Source organism: Ambystoma mexicanum, chromosome 6p (assembly GCF_040938575.1).
Source record: "Ambystoma mexicanum isolate Mex_15411 chromosome 6p, UKY_AmexF1_1, whole genome shotgun sequence".
NCBI classification, from domain to species: domain Eukaryota; kingdom Metazoa; phylum Chordata; class Amphibia; order Caudata; family Ambystomatidae; genus Ambystoma; species Ambystoma mexicanum.
Genome location: NC_090935.1, coordinates 932,517,939 through 932,534,933, shown reverse-complemented (window position 1 = coordinate 932,534,933; position 16,995 = coordinate 932,517,939).

The window sequence follows — 16,995 nt, the reverse complement described above, 5'->3', positions numbered from 1 at the left end:
ACAGGTTGGGTGATATTGGGTGTATATTTTTTCTATATAAAGCGCTTAAGCGTAAGTGCTATATAATAACACATTATTATCATTTGGTCATGGACGTCTGCTTTCATCCACAGTCATTTGGGAATATGGGCCTATACACACTGATCTTGACGATACATATGGCGATCCATTCTTGTATGAAATGTACATCACATTATAGTGATATCGTAACCATATTTTTCGTTGTATACAATGCTATGTGATGCCACTTCCTGTTTTGTCAACGGGTAAAAGGTTGTGTTGCATCACTGCCTGCGATATCTATTCGGGGTGGGGGGAATTGACATCAGGGGTCAAGGGGCTTGTGATGTCAATTCCGCTACCCCTTGCATTTTGGTGAAATGACGTCCCTGGGGTGGACAGCTTAACTCATTTCAAAGGGCAGACACAAACCCCATGGGCATTTTGTGAGATCGGCAAGCTTGCTCAATCATTTGGCTACCAGGATTTCACTCAGGGTGTCATGCTCCCAGAACGTTTACCACAAGACCACATAAAAGTGTCTTTAAAGTCTTGTATTGTGATTTGGTTTCCAGGGAATATTTATCAACAGGTTGCTGGGATTAAAAGGTGTGCACCTTTTATACTTTGTCAGCGTATTTATAGGAAAATGTCTTCTCTTGGGCTATTTTTCTGGTCTTGATTACTTTATTTGAAAGGCCAATGCACTTTTGTCTTGTGAGCCTTGTTCTAAGGGGAAAGGTCAATTGAACCAAGTTTGCGTATTTCACTTTAAGATATGTTCACTTACAGTGTGTATATTCATGGGTGCTAGCTTTTGATTTTCACTATGGGGGCCTTAGATCCCACGTCGAGTGAAGCAAGGCAGCGCTACTAATCCACAGGTCAGAACAACACATTTTACAGCACACATTGCAGCAGGAACAGGAAAAAAGCCATATGATTTACAGGACGGTATAAACATATAACATTGCACAACAGTCTGCTTACCTGCTGAGTTGCCTATGCAATATTCTCCAATAGGATCCCCTGCTATTCCTGCACCTGGCAAATAGTTCTGGACTGCACACTCCCTCCAATTAAGGCTCATGGGGTACATTAATGAGACTCCCTTCTCATTTTGTAGTGAACGGCACTTGATAAACTTAGTTATTATCTGCTTGGAGTTTATTTCTTCTGACAGTTTATTTCATTTGACAGTTTATTACTTTGACAGTCAAAACAATCCATATGTGTAGCTTCTGAAATAAAAGCATATTGCTAATTTGGACAATATGACCAAATATACACACAATACTTCTGCAAACACTGCAGTTAGTTTCAGTTAGTAAAACACAATCGCCATATTTTTGCAATGCCTTTCAAAGGCAAATAGTGCTTTCAAATCAAAATTTCAAAAAGTACTTTGCAAACAGCATTTCTACCAATTAAATCTGGGTAGAGATGCATTCAAGTTGGTGACTTGCATACTGCTCTCAAATCCCAGCTACGCCACTTAACCAAAGTGAGTGCTCCTGGACAAAACCTTTACGCACACTATGACTTATCTGCTAAAAATAGAAGTCTATACAAGTTATTCAGCTCACACTGTCTGCTACTTCAAAAAAAGCCTCACTCCTCATATTGCCACAGAGGTACATATTAATTGTCACAAGTCATATGCTGGAAGTCACAGTGCATTTGTCTACTACCTTACGCATGGCAACATGTTTTTATTTAACTTCCCATGACATCTTTGCATACTAAAGACTCTGTGATAACACTGTCATTTATGCAAATTAGGGGCCTACACATGTTTTGCCGACCAGGGCCCACAAATCCACGGGCCAGCCCTGCTCCCACATATGACAATCTGCACAGTTCTGTTAAAAGGTCATGTCTTTTCAGTCCAATTACCTTGCAAGCTCTACTATTTTTTCATTGCCCATATGCTAAGTGTTAACATGCTGTGGGCATGGTTGGAAATGGCAGGGCTGCCAAATGGACAATATGAGCCAGTTCTGCCTTATCAGCCACAAGCACACATGCTCTGGGACTTGTGGTGATGTTTTTTTAGTTTCAGCTATTAGGCATCGTTTGCGACAACTGTAAGCTGAAACTATTGCATTGGAGTACACATAAGGAGGAATGACATATGAGGACGGGCCACAGAGTCTGTAGGTGTTGTTTGGTTGGTTATGTGCCCACTGTGTGGGAGCGAGGGGCCAGTAGGCCCATCTCTGCCTTCACTTCTCAGTACAGACCTTGGACCAAGTGCCTCCAGTGGTGGATTCGCCCCTTGCCCTTATGCAAATTTAACTTCTGTTGACATTCGCGTAGATGGGACCACTGAGCAGGACACAGGGCATCCATTTTTGTACCCCCTTTTCGACTCCATCTTGGTGACCAGGCCTCACTGCGATAGTACGAAATGCTTCTCTCCCTTTCGAAGCAGCAGCCAGAATCAGAGCACACGGCCCTCACCCTCATTCCCAATCTGACTGGAAAACTCTGCAGCTCCATTCTCACGCTGAAGCCGGAGGTATTTGCAACAACTAATAAATGCATCACATCAGTCTTCCTCTGAGATCACTGTCCTGCATGTGAACCAGCATGAACCAAGCACATAGCTCGTTCATCTCCACAAACGTGTCCTTGCCCCCGCACCCTCGCCAATGGAAATGGAAACTTACTGCCATTCTGACCCTGAGGCCCTGCAAGATATTCCTTTCATGTGCCAGACCGCTGACCATGCTATGAGGCCCACCCAACAGACCCCACCTAACGTTAGACCCCTACTGCAGTATATTGTGCCTAATACTAACAAATGCCACATACCTGAGATTCTCGTGAGACTAACCTCACAGTTCAATGAGAGTATTATAGTGATCAAGACTCTTAAACCTGCGACCTGTATAACCCAAATGTTATAGATGATATAGACACCTGTGTGATTTGTATAATGACATGATAAACTACTGAGTATCTTTTGATCAACCATTAATTAGTGCATGCATTATTTAGAATGTATTCATTAACTTAGATAGTGACCACCCTGCTTCAAGGTGACCTGACCTTCACCCATTCGGAGCACAGATATCTGACGGCCAACCAAGCAACCAACCAGGAGGAAGAGATGATGCCCACACCTAAGACACCACCCTGGCTGACCAATCCGTACCCAACGTAGCATCATATGTTAGATATGACAATGTGCCTATATAATGTGATGTAACCTTAATTGTGGCAGAGCGCTCTCAGAGATCTAGATAAACTTTTCCTTGAACTCTTGCAGCCTGCTCTCTTTTGCCTTATTCCCTGTCCGGGGAGTGTCTGTTTTATTTTCTTGCATGTGTGAGACAGGGAGGGCACAAACACCCTCCATTGCCCATCAATGGCCTTTCTAATCCCTATGGCAATTCCTTCCCATTCCTGCCTCTGCCCGCCCGAAACACCTCCTCATCGGAACTCTTTGAGATTGCTTTATTCAAGCCTTAGCATCAAAAATTGCACTCATAGTGCTTGCCAATTTTCTTTCAAAGCAGTCTGTTGAGAGTTAATTCCTTAATTGGAGTTGTAAACAAGCTACTTGTGTAATAAAAACATCATAGCAGACGTACCTTCAGACTCTCAATTTATAAGCACTCTGCATGTCCTTTACTGAAGCCCTGTTAAAAACAAGCATTTGCAAAGCCAAAATGTTTGGGTTTTCAGTGTGTATTAAGCTTTTTCCAGGCACCATTATTAGATTCTCAGGTACTTGCACCGTTTTGCACCTGCTTCCAACAATGGGTAGTAAATACAACTACGGCAATGCCTTGCAAGTGTCTTTCCTATGCCTACACAAAAGCGCAAACGGTTGGCATTGCCAATGCTTATTTCCATTCTTGTAGTGAAAGTATTGTTTGGAAACCTCTTAAATATACTACCGGCCACCTTTTAGAGAGGAAAACTGCAATGGCTCATCTGCCTGTTTGCGGCACCTGGCAAAACATCATCTCCTACAGACTACAGACACTGGCTGTTTGGGCCTGTTGGGGGATTCTTCAGCGAACAGCTACTCACGCTTTTCATTTTTGCTTTCTTTAAGCCTATTACACAACGGTGGGGTGAGTGTTTATGTTTGTTTTATCTTTTCATTCTGCCGTTGGTTTTAATCCTCATTCTCTGTGGAATAAACCATGTCTTAGCCCAGGGATGGACTTGTTCAGCTCAATAAGATCATGGTCACATTTCTGAACATTCTATTAATCAGCTGTGACTTTATCATATCTTTAATGTTAATGGCATTTCAGCCTGCAGCTTATAAACCTATATAGTCTTCAAACAACAACGAAGGAAACAGATCGGCCACGTGGGATTGTGGAATAATTAATACTCGATCAACAAAGGGAAATTCCTGCTAAATAAGTGGCTTAATTACTGATGACAACTCAGGTTTGGTGTTTATTACTGAAACAAATCTAGCTGTGACTAACCTTCCTATATTAACCTATTTAGTGCCTGGCATTTATGCTGCTATCACGCTCCATGGAAACGTCTCAACGAGTATTGAGTGAGCTGGTCGAGATTCCCAAGAAATAATTTAGGATCACCGAATGCCCTCACACAGAAGAACTCATTGCTGCTGATCTCAAGATGGTGAAACTTTCCTAATAATCAGTCCCTGGCTATACTATTGTGTGCGATTTCTAAAGATCTTCTGCCTTGTATTTCAAAATACACATTTCAATACACGCATGACTTAGATCGTCCCTACCTGACCAACACATTTATTTTGCATACTTCTTAAAGGGACCTAGGACCTTCTACTAAAATACCTTTTGACTATCCCTTACCCCAAATTTCAAACAAGAGGTGATAGAGAGTTTGCGTTCCAGTGAGCTTAATTTTGGAAGTGTTTACCGGGAGAGATTCAAAGTCCGACCCAAGACAGGTAATGACCTTCCTGTTCAAGCAGTAATCATCTTCTTAGTGCTCGATTCTTTTGTTGTCTTTGTTTTTGCTCCGAGTGTAGTTTGCTTTGATAGTTCACACCCAGATGTAATTCAGTTTGTTGTGGTACACACAATAAATGCAAATAACATAACAAAGCCTTTAGGGCTAATTATCTGTGCCCTTTATTTGGCACAACTCCAATGGCCTGATTAACAAAGTGATTTTCAAATCGAAATATTCCATTCAAAACATCGTTGTGAATAATGCCGTAACGATCTCTGATACTTGGAAACTGTGGCTGTGAAGAGTGGCATGTATGAAAATCCATATATCTAAGCAGCCCTACAGATAAGGAGGGGGTGTATCGGCTATGTTTGCTCCCTAAAAAATAGCCAAATGCTACCATTAATTAAAAATAGGAACTAAAAATACTCCCAAAAAAAATGAGGAAACAGACACGTAGAACCATGTGACCTTTGATACAGTCAGAGCACCTGTCGTGGAGGGACGGTGTGGGGTCGATGTTGTAAAGGGCACAGGGTAGGAGTGGGAGGTTGGAAGCCTGAGTTAACCTACAGTAGCACAGATACCAGTTACAGATAAATTACAGATTACAGTTACAGATTACAGTTACAGATTACAATGACCGATTACAGTTTCAGTTACAATATGGCAGATGCCCGTCCACTGACTAGGCAAGAGGAGGACGTAGATCTGTCATATAAATTCAGGGTTGAGGGCAGTGCTGGAAAGGTTTAGGATCATTGGGATGTGGTCTCCCAGACAGTACAAAGGAATAAGGAGATGGGGGTCACCCAGGAACAGCAGTTACAAAGGGTACCACAGGGAACGGACAGAGGAAATAGTGCTGAACTACATGCAAAGCACAGAGATATCACAAAGGTGATGAAGATAGGGAGGGATCAGTGACCCGCAGATTTTGCAGTATTGCTTACACAAACTTTCATGAGGGTCACAATATGGCGGCTGTTGCCAGAAGAGATAATGAGGGTGGTGGAAGGGAAGGTGGATGTGGAGGAAAAGTTAAGGTCCACCCAGGTGTGGGCATATATTCTGAATACAGCTGATGACACATGGCTGAAAGTGAAAAAAACAGTGCCGGTGAAGGAGTGCAAGGAGCGGGAAGAGGGAGAACACACAGAGGGGCAGGATTGTGACATGGTAGCACCAGTGCCTGTGTGGATTGGGGTGGATGACGCAGAATGCTGGTGGGGTGGATCTATGTATTTCTGAGAAAGGGGAGAAATAGGAAGAGGGAAAGACACTGTCTGGCAAGGTACTGGGGAGGCAACTGTGTGCAATGGAGGGGAGGGAGGTCATTTTGGAAAAAAAGGGGTGTAATGACAGATTTGGAAAGAAGGTGCCTACAGGGAGAACGAGGCAGGGTACAGATATTCCCAATGATTATGGTGATGGCAGCTACTAGGAGTACGCCGGCATTCTAACACACACAAACAGAGTCCTGACAGCATGGGGAGTGACATGCCTGGACAAAGGGGCAAATACTAAACTGGACTTTGTTTGACTGTGCAGTTGGAACCTTAGATGGGACAGTGAACACAATGCCAGTGGGATGGGTAGTGTCAGGCAAATAACCATCCAGCAATTGTCAAAACACAACAGGATGCTTTCAGGGCATGTGCACCAGCGGACATTGAAAGGCCCACATATAAAGAAGGTGGTCAGTGTCAGCATGACTTGATAGTGTTTGGGTGGGGAGGTAGCACAGTATGGTGAATTACCATGAGTGATGTTTGGTTTGCTATGGGAAAAAAAAAGATAACTGAATTATAGCAAAAGTGGCACCTGACACCTGACAATGACCTACAGCCACAGCTAATGGCATCCATAGAAGATATGTTGTGACATGTAGCGGAGAGCCCACAGCTTGAAGTGGTGAAGATTATCCTACAGCAGTGCAAGAAGGAGGGTCAAAGGAAATGTGAGTTTCTCCTGGCTGATCGGAAAGAGGAGGAAGAACAAATGATGCCATATATCAATGGAGAGAAAGAGCAAGACAATGGGTTTCTGTGCCAGTCAGGGATGGCCTGGTGGCCCGTGGCAAAAGAGGGCTAGCAGGAGATTGTGGACATTTGTGTTACTTGTTGGAAGAAAAAACAGAAAGAGGAGCAAATGAAGGAGCAGTTCAGGCAGATGGATCTGAAAGGCACACAGTGGGAAGACTGGCTGTTGTTTTTACTGCATGGCCTACAAGTGAGAGAACTGTCAGTGACCAGGAATTCACCATGAAAGATACCATTTGGGAAACATCTGACAAGCATTGACAGGGTTTTGCTGACACTGACTGAGGGTGCACCTAGGGACTGGCAGGTACTAGAGGCTGACTATATACTGGAAACTAAGAGAAACATTGACTTTGACTTGGATAGTGCACACACACATGACAGACACATGAAGAAGGTGGTGCTGGATGTTAGAGTGACAGGGATGCTCAGAGCTAGAAAGGGAGGGCCATGTAGTTAGTTTTCGTTATTTTAGATGCACCCTAGATTATGGCTGATGCTAAGGAAGTGGGGGAGTGTTTATACAGTGAAATGCAGGAATGTATGGCTTTGCCTTGGTTTGATGGTCATTTTTATTTCTTGCTTCCTTATTGAGTATGGATATAACAGAATAGTTTTATAGCCGTCTGCTTTATGTAGAAGTAGTGCACAGGCTTTGACAACAATTATAGTGGTTCATAGATAGAATGAGAAGAGAGGGAAAAATGAATGGGCACATGTTACCTTCTCTGATTCTGCAATTTCTTTGGATCTACGTGATCTTTCCGTGGCTGATTTTGCCGCGACGGAAATGTTTGCATGGGAAATGCACAAATACAAAATGTTCATACATTTCCCATGCAAATGTGCAGGGGTGTCTCCCGCAAACCCCGCTCACTATACTGAGCAGTAAGTGAGCGGGATGTTGCAGGGGACACCCGCGCAGCCCCCGTTTTTTAAACATTATTTTCCTTTTTTCAATTTTGTTTTCTGTTGGGATAGTTGCAGGGGTGTCCCCCACAACCCACACTCACTTTAGTGAGTGGGGTGTTGTGGGGACACGCCCAGCCCCCCGCAGCCTTTTTAAAAATGTTTCTTTCACACCAACTCCACCAAAACACCTAAACACATACCACGAAAAGTTTGAACTTTTGGTAGTTAGAACTTTTCGTGGTGTGTGTTTTAGTTCTTTTGGTGGGGTCGGTAATTTTTGTCCAGACATTTCGTCCTATTGCCCTTCTTTTCATTTATTTGAGGTACATCTGATGCAAAGGGACTGGCCTACAGACGTGCCTAAGAGACTGTCCTAGCAGCTGAATACCCATTCCGAGCGATGTCGCAGAGCCCAGCACAGCAGAGCTATGGAATCCTGCGATGCCTCAGACTGCTGGGCATGAAGAGTCCCTCCTCAGAAGTACACAGTCATGAGGGTACTGGCTCAAATCCCATGGCTGCCGAAGGCTGCTTTGTGCCTTTCACAACTGCAGGCTTGGTTCCCCCCTGTTCTGTGGAAAGACCAGTTTTTTATCATACGTGCATTATACATGCTGGTTTATGGGTGGAGAATAGATTTAGCTACTCCATTGTACATAAGGAAGGGCCAGCCTGGGAAGGGCAGAGCAGAATGCAGCCCTCCTATGCACTGGTGTGTGTTTGCATTGCAGCCCTTTTCTCTCTACTTCTGGTTTCCTCTGTATTATTTGTATCTGAGTGCCGAGTTTCTGGAATGCCTGGGGTATCATGGGGGAGCTGAATGATCACTGGTATCATGGGGAGCAGGAAGAGCCTGTAACACCATGTGCCCCTGCTTTCTTCCACACAGCACAAGGGATATGTTTGGGCCAGTAGTACCTCAGGAAGATATTACTATTATTACTGCCTGATCCAAAGAAGTAATCATGTATTTTTTAATGTGCATGTATAGTTAGGTGCAAAGAATTAATTATTACAAAATCATTTCTGTTTTCCAGCTTAAATGTATGTACTTGTATACAAAAAGCTCCCACTGGAAATTGTACTTACATTTTTACTCCCTAAAAAGAAAATGTACTCCCAACTTTAAAAAAAAATAGGGAGTATAATACTCCCACTTCCAAATCGTATATGTAGCATTGTATGAAAGGAATGCACAACCCAGCCAAGTTTGAGCTCTGAAAGGCAATCTGCTGAAAATGTAAATTGAGATAATATCCTGAGCTCATTTGTTCTAGCTCAGGTTTTGGAAACAGTACATCTTGCATCTTCAGCTCCTTGCTGGATGACACCAACCACTTAAATGCATTTGCGTCACACTGAGGTTAACACAGGTAAAGGGCACATGTTGTTCCTTCTATATCCTGACACGAGGGTTCAGCAGCTGTGGAAGAGCGTATACCAGCTTCAATAAATACATAAATAAATATATAAATACATTTAAAAATCCAGGGGTCAGGGAGACAAGGGGAAGAATTAGTTATGTATTTCTTTTCTGGAAAAATACATGTATATTTTGTCCCTCAAGAGACGTCATCCTTTGTGCAACAATCATTAGAGCCTGATTCATGGAATTATTTTTGTGGTAAATTGGGAATTTGCGTGCCAGACTGCGTGCAAATTCCCGTTTGTCAATTCAGGGAATCGACTGTGTGGCTGTGTTTTGTACTTTGTGGGGACTTTGTGCAGGCTCAGCATGTCTTTTTGAGCATCCAAGTGACTTGCGTGAGACACCACGTAGAGTGTGGCCATGCACTGCACAGAGGACAGAGAAGGGGGCGTAACTCTCAAAATGAGGAAGAACAAGGGAAAATGTGGCTAACACGAGGGACGGCCCACAGACAGTCCATTGCACGCCCACAATTGCGTGGAATAATACGTATCCAGGGATCCGATCACACAACCTCCCGGCAGGGAAATGGCCATGTAAAGCCCTCATACTCTCCTCCACCCAAAAGCAGGCGAACAGACACTTGTGTGTAGGATTCACCCCGCAGAGGTAAGATCGAATGTCTGATTTAGGTGTGCGTGTATGCAACTGGGATTCCAGTCTAACTTAGGGGTGTGCATACTCAGCGTTTCAGGGTGTAGGAACAGTTTACAGGGGTTTGCATGCAGATTTTCTGAGTTTTATCAGAGGTACGATAAATCATACGTATGTTGTTGTGGTGCCAGTAACAGTTACAGGGGACCCGCGCAGGTTTCCCGAGATGCAGGCCTGTTAGCGGAGACCCCATGCACTGTTTTCAGGTTGCAAGTATTTGTGCCCATGGAGTACACAAAGGTAGCTGTTTCTGGCTGTTTTTGCTTTGCGTGGGGGTGTGTTGGGTGCATTGCGGACGTGACTTGCATTTACGGTTACTTTGCGCAAACAATTCCATGAATATTCAGAGCGTGCAGTAAAACTTCTGCACGCAGGCTTGTGCAGTGTTGTTCTGGGCACTCAGGATTTGCATTATCTCTGTGCAATATTCCATGAATCAGCCCCTTAGAGTTTATTTTCTTTCTTGTTCTCTAGCCGACATTGGTTAGGTAATGCCCTCTCCCATATTGACACTGGGCAACACTTGCTCATTATGAACTGGACTGTGCATCTATGTCAAAACCGATGACTGTGATCTTCCTGACCGCTTAAGAGCAATAGAGCAAGGCTGTTGAACTGAGGCCAATATATAATGCCACTTAAGCCAGACAACACATCGAGCCCTTCAGTGGAAAACAAAACTTTAGTGGGGATGAAGGTCCTACAACCCTTGCCTAAAGATGACGATACTGGACATTAAATTGGTCATCCCACTTCATCCAGAAGGTGGTTTTGTTCTGCATTGACACTGCCGACAGATGCGTTGAATTGAATAACCCCCTTCATTTTAGGTGGGAGCAGTGAATAGCGTGCTGGAAGGCCTGGTGTGAGGGTTCTGGAATGATCGCTGGTCATGTGGATGCTACGTTCAATGCATTATAAAAGTTGCAGGTATGGAGGGCTAGGTGGGTTAGTCATAGCGGATCGGGTTATAAGCTAGGATGTGGTCTATTTGTCCTGCAAGAACACAAATACATCTCTTTTTGCTAAACATCACCGGAATTGAGACAACAAGCATACATTGGAGGTCATTACGACCCAGGCGGAAAGTACACCAACTTTACCGCCATGGTGTAAACTACATTTACACCATGGTGGATGGCGGATTTACCGCCCCATTCCAAGGTGAGTGGGGCGGTAAATCCCCATTTCCCATTTACCCTTCCCCATTCCCATTTTTGCCCCATAGGGCATAATGGGAGTGGGGAAGGCGCTAATTACGGTGCCGTAAATTACGGTGCCGTAATTAGCACCAAGGCGGTTTAGTGCCATGGATTTTAACGCCTGCTAAAAGCAGCCGTTAAAATTGGAATCAGGCGTTAAGGGTTAACGATGGCGTTAACCCTTACCGCCTGGGTCGTAATGACCTCCATTGACTTTCACAGAGCACACTGCGTAGATGATTTAAAAAACATTTTGCACAATGCACTTTGAATGGCAGGCAAAGTCCAAATGTAATACACTAAATGCACTTTCCACTGACACATCACCCCTTAAACCCTGTCAAAGCACATTGTGCCCCACAGTGTTAGCGCTACATTAATAGAAACAAAGACTAATCTAAGGGCAGAGAATGGGTCGATGTATGCATGAAGTCTGATTATATTGCGATACAGGGGAGTGACCTGGGTGCGGGCATGGAAGTGCTGGACAAACTCCAAACATACACAACAAAGTGCACAACAAACCAAATTCACAAAAACGTAGTACTCTTGTGCAAACCCCAAATTCCCTCAAACATACCGCCTATCCAGAGAAAGGGCAAAGTATCAATGTGCCATGCAAGCACAGTGAATCCCAGCGAGAATGACCGACCATGCAATGCTCGCACTTGTGCCTGCACAAAATGTAAGGAGGAGGAGGCTCTGGGTCTTTCACAACTGCACCACCATTTTTTGAATTGAAGATGAAGAACACTATGGCACATATAGCTCTACAGATAACAGGTAATGGCTGCACCAAACTCAGTATAATAACATTGTATTGTCATTTACAAATAGGGTATTTTGTGTTCCAAAGAAAACTACACTATGCACAAATGTCAACATCAATAGCAACCAATACCGCAACAACACTTTTCCTTTCAACTGGTTGCACCCTTGTATTGCAATAACTACATCTACTGTAAACAAAAATGTGAACCACACAAAACAAAAGCATTATCCAAAAGAAATTCAATACAAATATGTAAACTAATGTAATGAAGCAACAGCTTGATTTTCAATGTATAGTAGGCTAATGAAATAGGGCCAGTGCATTTCAGATCTGTTAGACCTTTTTCAGGGCAGAATATGTGAATAATCACCACATATCATGATGTGAGGGAAACCTTAGTGATTAAAATCATTTAAAAAAGTAACACAGTGCAACCATCTCAAAGTACTACAGCATAACCTCCTTTTGTGTAAGGTTAAATCTGAGAAAGGTTATGGTAAACAAACTATAATAAAATAATTGTCACTATATACGATGAACACTTAATAAAACAAATATATATATTCAGCAAAACATTTTTGTTAAAGAGACTTAATGGTTATGTTGTACTAATAAAAACCTATGAAATTCAGTGAAAAAACATTGTTAACATGCCATATGTTTACAGGTAAAATACAAAAAAACAAGAAATGTGCCAGTTATGGGAAACTATGTAACCATAACTAAACTAGTTCCACCACCATGCATTGCTAACATTAACGCTTAGGACTTCAAAGATGACTTCACAAATGGCATACTTGATGACATCACTAATGACATCACCTATAACATGAATATCATATCAATTCTAATGAAAGGTCCCTGCAAGGGGTTGGGATTAGAATGTTGCTAGGAACATATGAAGGGTGATTGGGAGACCTCTTATGAACTACTCCATGTATCAAAGAATGTACTTATTTAAAGCAAAATGTTATATTGAAGTGTTGTTGTTAATACAGCAAATTAATATTGTGCACACCTAGGCAATGACTGCAGCATGGACCATTGAAGTACAGTATTTTTATTCTGGTACTATTGGCTAGTTCAATCATAAATCCAACTTGACTAAGGTTAAACTTCGAATTAACATCTATCAATGCAAGAATTACTACAGACATGTATTACTACAAAAAATACATATCAAGAGCATGCATACACATCCGAGGCAAATACAGATAAACTCTAGTAAAGAGGAAAGAGATACCGTAACCAGAAAATGATAATAAGATTCAAGTTCATCATATTATATCAAAATTAATTGTCGGTTTGGGGCCAGCGTTTTTGTCCCATGTGTGTGCACTATTAGGTTAGCCCAAACATAAGAAAAGTATCTTGACAAAATATGACAAGGTAAATGTTTAGATATACAGCAACTTTACAATTTTAAAATTGTCACTGAACAAAAGCAACTTGCCCAGATTTGTGATGTGATCGATGATGTCATCAATGATGCCACTGTGATGTCATCTTTGATGTCCTGGGTGTTAGTGTTAGCAGTGCATGGTGGTGGCGCGAGTTATGGTTCGATAGCTTGCCATAACTGGCACATTTCTTGGGGGTTTTCGATTTTACTTGTAACCATAACGTCATTTAATAACATTTCTTTACTGAATTTTATAGGTTTTTAATGGTGCAACTTACCCGTAACATCCCTTTAACAGCGTTATTTCACTGAACTTCAATGTTTTTATAAATGAAAATATTTTGTATTATTTCACAACTGTAAGAACGTTATTAATAATTTGTCTTTAAACAGATATGACAGTACTAAAAACAACCTTTACATTCAAAAATGATTCAACTGACCATACAGTAGTTTAATAATCTGCATACTATAACTTGTGTCTGAGGACATACCTGGAAGCTGGTGGCACCAACCAAACCCCCAAAAAGGGGGACAACTGAAACATACATGTACACACTCCTGTATGTCTCCAAATGTAACACATATTTTATTTACACATACAATATTATGGATTATACCAGATAGTAAACATAACCTTTTAGGAACAGAAGCACAACAACACAGCAAACAAAACAAACTAATTGAACCTAGGAAGTAAATATTCCCGTCCCTTTTATTGTAAATGTTTTCCATAGCAACTGAATACATTCATATTAATTTTTTAATAACTTCAATTATTAATTTCATAATTATACAGCAATGGCAAACACACTTGAATGGCTGGAGGAGTACTTCCTTAAAGATGACAGGAGCGATGAACAATCTATTAATGGTAAATGCACACATATATGTTAAAATGGATTGATATCATGCACATTGAGAATCAGTTATTAAATTACATTTTTTTATTTATTTTCCACAAAGTACAAGATGAAAAATATGAAGACAGTATTCATGAGGAAGCAATTGAAAATAACAAGGAAAAAATAGAAACTGTTGAAACCAAAAATTATGAATTATGCACTCAGATATCTAAATTAAAAAATCAAGTTGAGAACTGTCTAATTATGTAAAGAATCATGCATTCTGTAATATTGCTTGTCATTGTCCCATGTTTACCTGGGACCCCTTTCCTGAACAATCAACCCAATCATTGCCAGATCATTATCATAATAAACTTTTTGATCAAACTTCTATCCCCAATCCCAAATTATGAAAACTTCCAAACTCCAAATTCCCCTATTTATGTTTCCTACTCTGCTTCACCACCCCTTTCTTGAAATAAATTATTATAAATGTGAACTGATATGCTAGTCCCGCACATTATTTTCATACTAAATATATACTGTAAATATAAAAACATAATGTTGCAATTTTTGTAAAAATGTTTTTTTTAATGCCATTTTGATGTCTGTGGACTATAATATTGTTTGTGTCCGCAAATATGCATACTAGTGATGCCATATGGATGTTTTGGTGTCCGCAAACATACAACCTAGTCTGCAGAGTAAACAACTCACTTTTAATCTGTACACAAACTTTGTTGTCTGGGTGTGGCTGCAACACGGTGTATGTGATATGTTATAGATCACGTGGTTTTTTGCAGATGTTGTGTGTGCCTGCGCACATCCCAAATGTCATAATTTGACCACGCCCATGTGACACAATGACGTGTCCATGATCGATGTACATGCTTCTTGGATATCTTTAAATGCAATTTCTCGCCACTCTGGGGACTCAAACGTTGCTCTTGCACACCTCCTAGCACCATTGCAGTACTTCTATAAACTTTTTACAACTTGTATGCACTTTTTCCTGTAACGGAAGTCTGTAGTCTCGTACGTCATCATGGGCATCCCCGGACATCGTCATGCGACTGCCCCCATGCAGCATTATGACATTTCTGTGGCTGGTGTTCGCGCTTTGTGGACATAAGTAAATTTGATAAATTTGATTTTCGACCACTGTAGGGACTTTCAAGTTTTTGTATCCCAACATCTTCCTTTGTCCACCTGTCCCTCCCTTATGGTGGCTGGTACCCCTTCCTTCCCTCCCTGCTCTGCCTTCTCTTTCCTTCTGTGAAATAAGTCAAACAAAAACAAAAAAAAAGGTTTCTCATACTCATATACACTCCATTTAGTTTATATTTATAGTTAAAGTAGTAAGAGTGTATAAGAATAGCCAACACTTTCATCAGTATTACATTTTTTGCTGATGAAAATTATAGACAATTTGCATTGCAAAGAAAAGTAAAGGTGGAAGTAATATATTTCTGTCCCAAACACCTTTTCTTTGCTATACAACATGTTAACATAAAGTGTAACATGTTTAGGAATGGTTTAGCCATTATGTATGGCTTTCACATTTCCCACTCATATTAAACTACCATCAAGAAATGACCGACCTCCCTTTTCCAAAGTCATACAGTCTGCCGACACCGATGACAATGGTGGCTCTTAAAAAAGCATTTTTAAAAGACCCTTTTTATGTACTATAGTAACAAATGCTGTAATGTACCTTTTCTGTGTGTTTAATTTTTTTTGTACTATAGGTAATAAGAGATGCTTTACTACATATTTCACTTGTTCCATTTTCATTTTTTTTACAAAAACTGTTTTAAGGCATTCTGAAGATTTGAAAGAAAAAGCTCAATTCCAACATCCGTTAAATATGTCTCTTCAAGAATGTTTACGCCATCTAATGTTATATTCTCATAGTGGAAAGATTGCATTCCTACATCCTGTAAAAAAGGACATAAAGCTTTATTCACAAATCTGCCTGGCTTTATCAATTTGTGGCCAGAACAAGTTTGAACCTTTCCACATTTGCCTTTGAGTTATCCATGAAGAAGTCATCTTCGCAGATGGAAACAGTTCCATTAGTCTTTTAAATGTATCCTTCGTGGCAAACTGAAACGATATTCCAGTCACATACCCAAAACTGTACCATAAAAATGTTGGGATGTTTGAACTGAACCATAGTCTCACACAAAGCTAATAATGCTGCCCAGTTTAATCCTCAGATTCCATACCAGGAGACCTCCACTTCTTCCAATCTAAGATTAGCAGAGATGCCACAGTGCTCTGTTTAAAACATTAACCAATGTACCCATAAATCTCCCAGCATCCACACACTCTGCTTCTTCATTGCCATATCCATCCTTCAAACACTTCACTCAAGAGAGACAATGCTTTCTACCCTGTGCTCCTGTACACTTCCACTCCTCCTACACAATCATGAAACCTGAATGGCTAATTCCCAACTGTCCACAGTCTCTGCAGTCCTCTTTCCAAGCAGGGCATCCTTAAAAGACCTGGATGGCACATGCAGGTCCACGGTCTATCACAGACATTGTTGACAGTGTTAGTAACACTCCCTCATTGGCTACTTTCAAACAGTCAGAAATGCATCCACAATTCACATCAAAAAACTCTACATGTAACCCTGTCCCCTCAGTTGAACACTTCAGATATACATTTCAACTCTGAGAGTACATGTCTGCTATTATGCGCAGCCTCCTGCATTAGAAGGTACTGTGAAAAGTAATTTTCATCACCACCTTTATAAATATGTATACAGGGTTGATGCCACGTACCATGTAAGAAGCATATGCTCTTTTC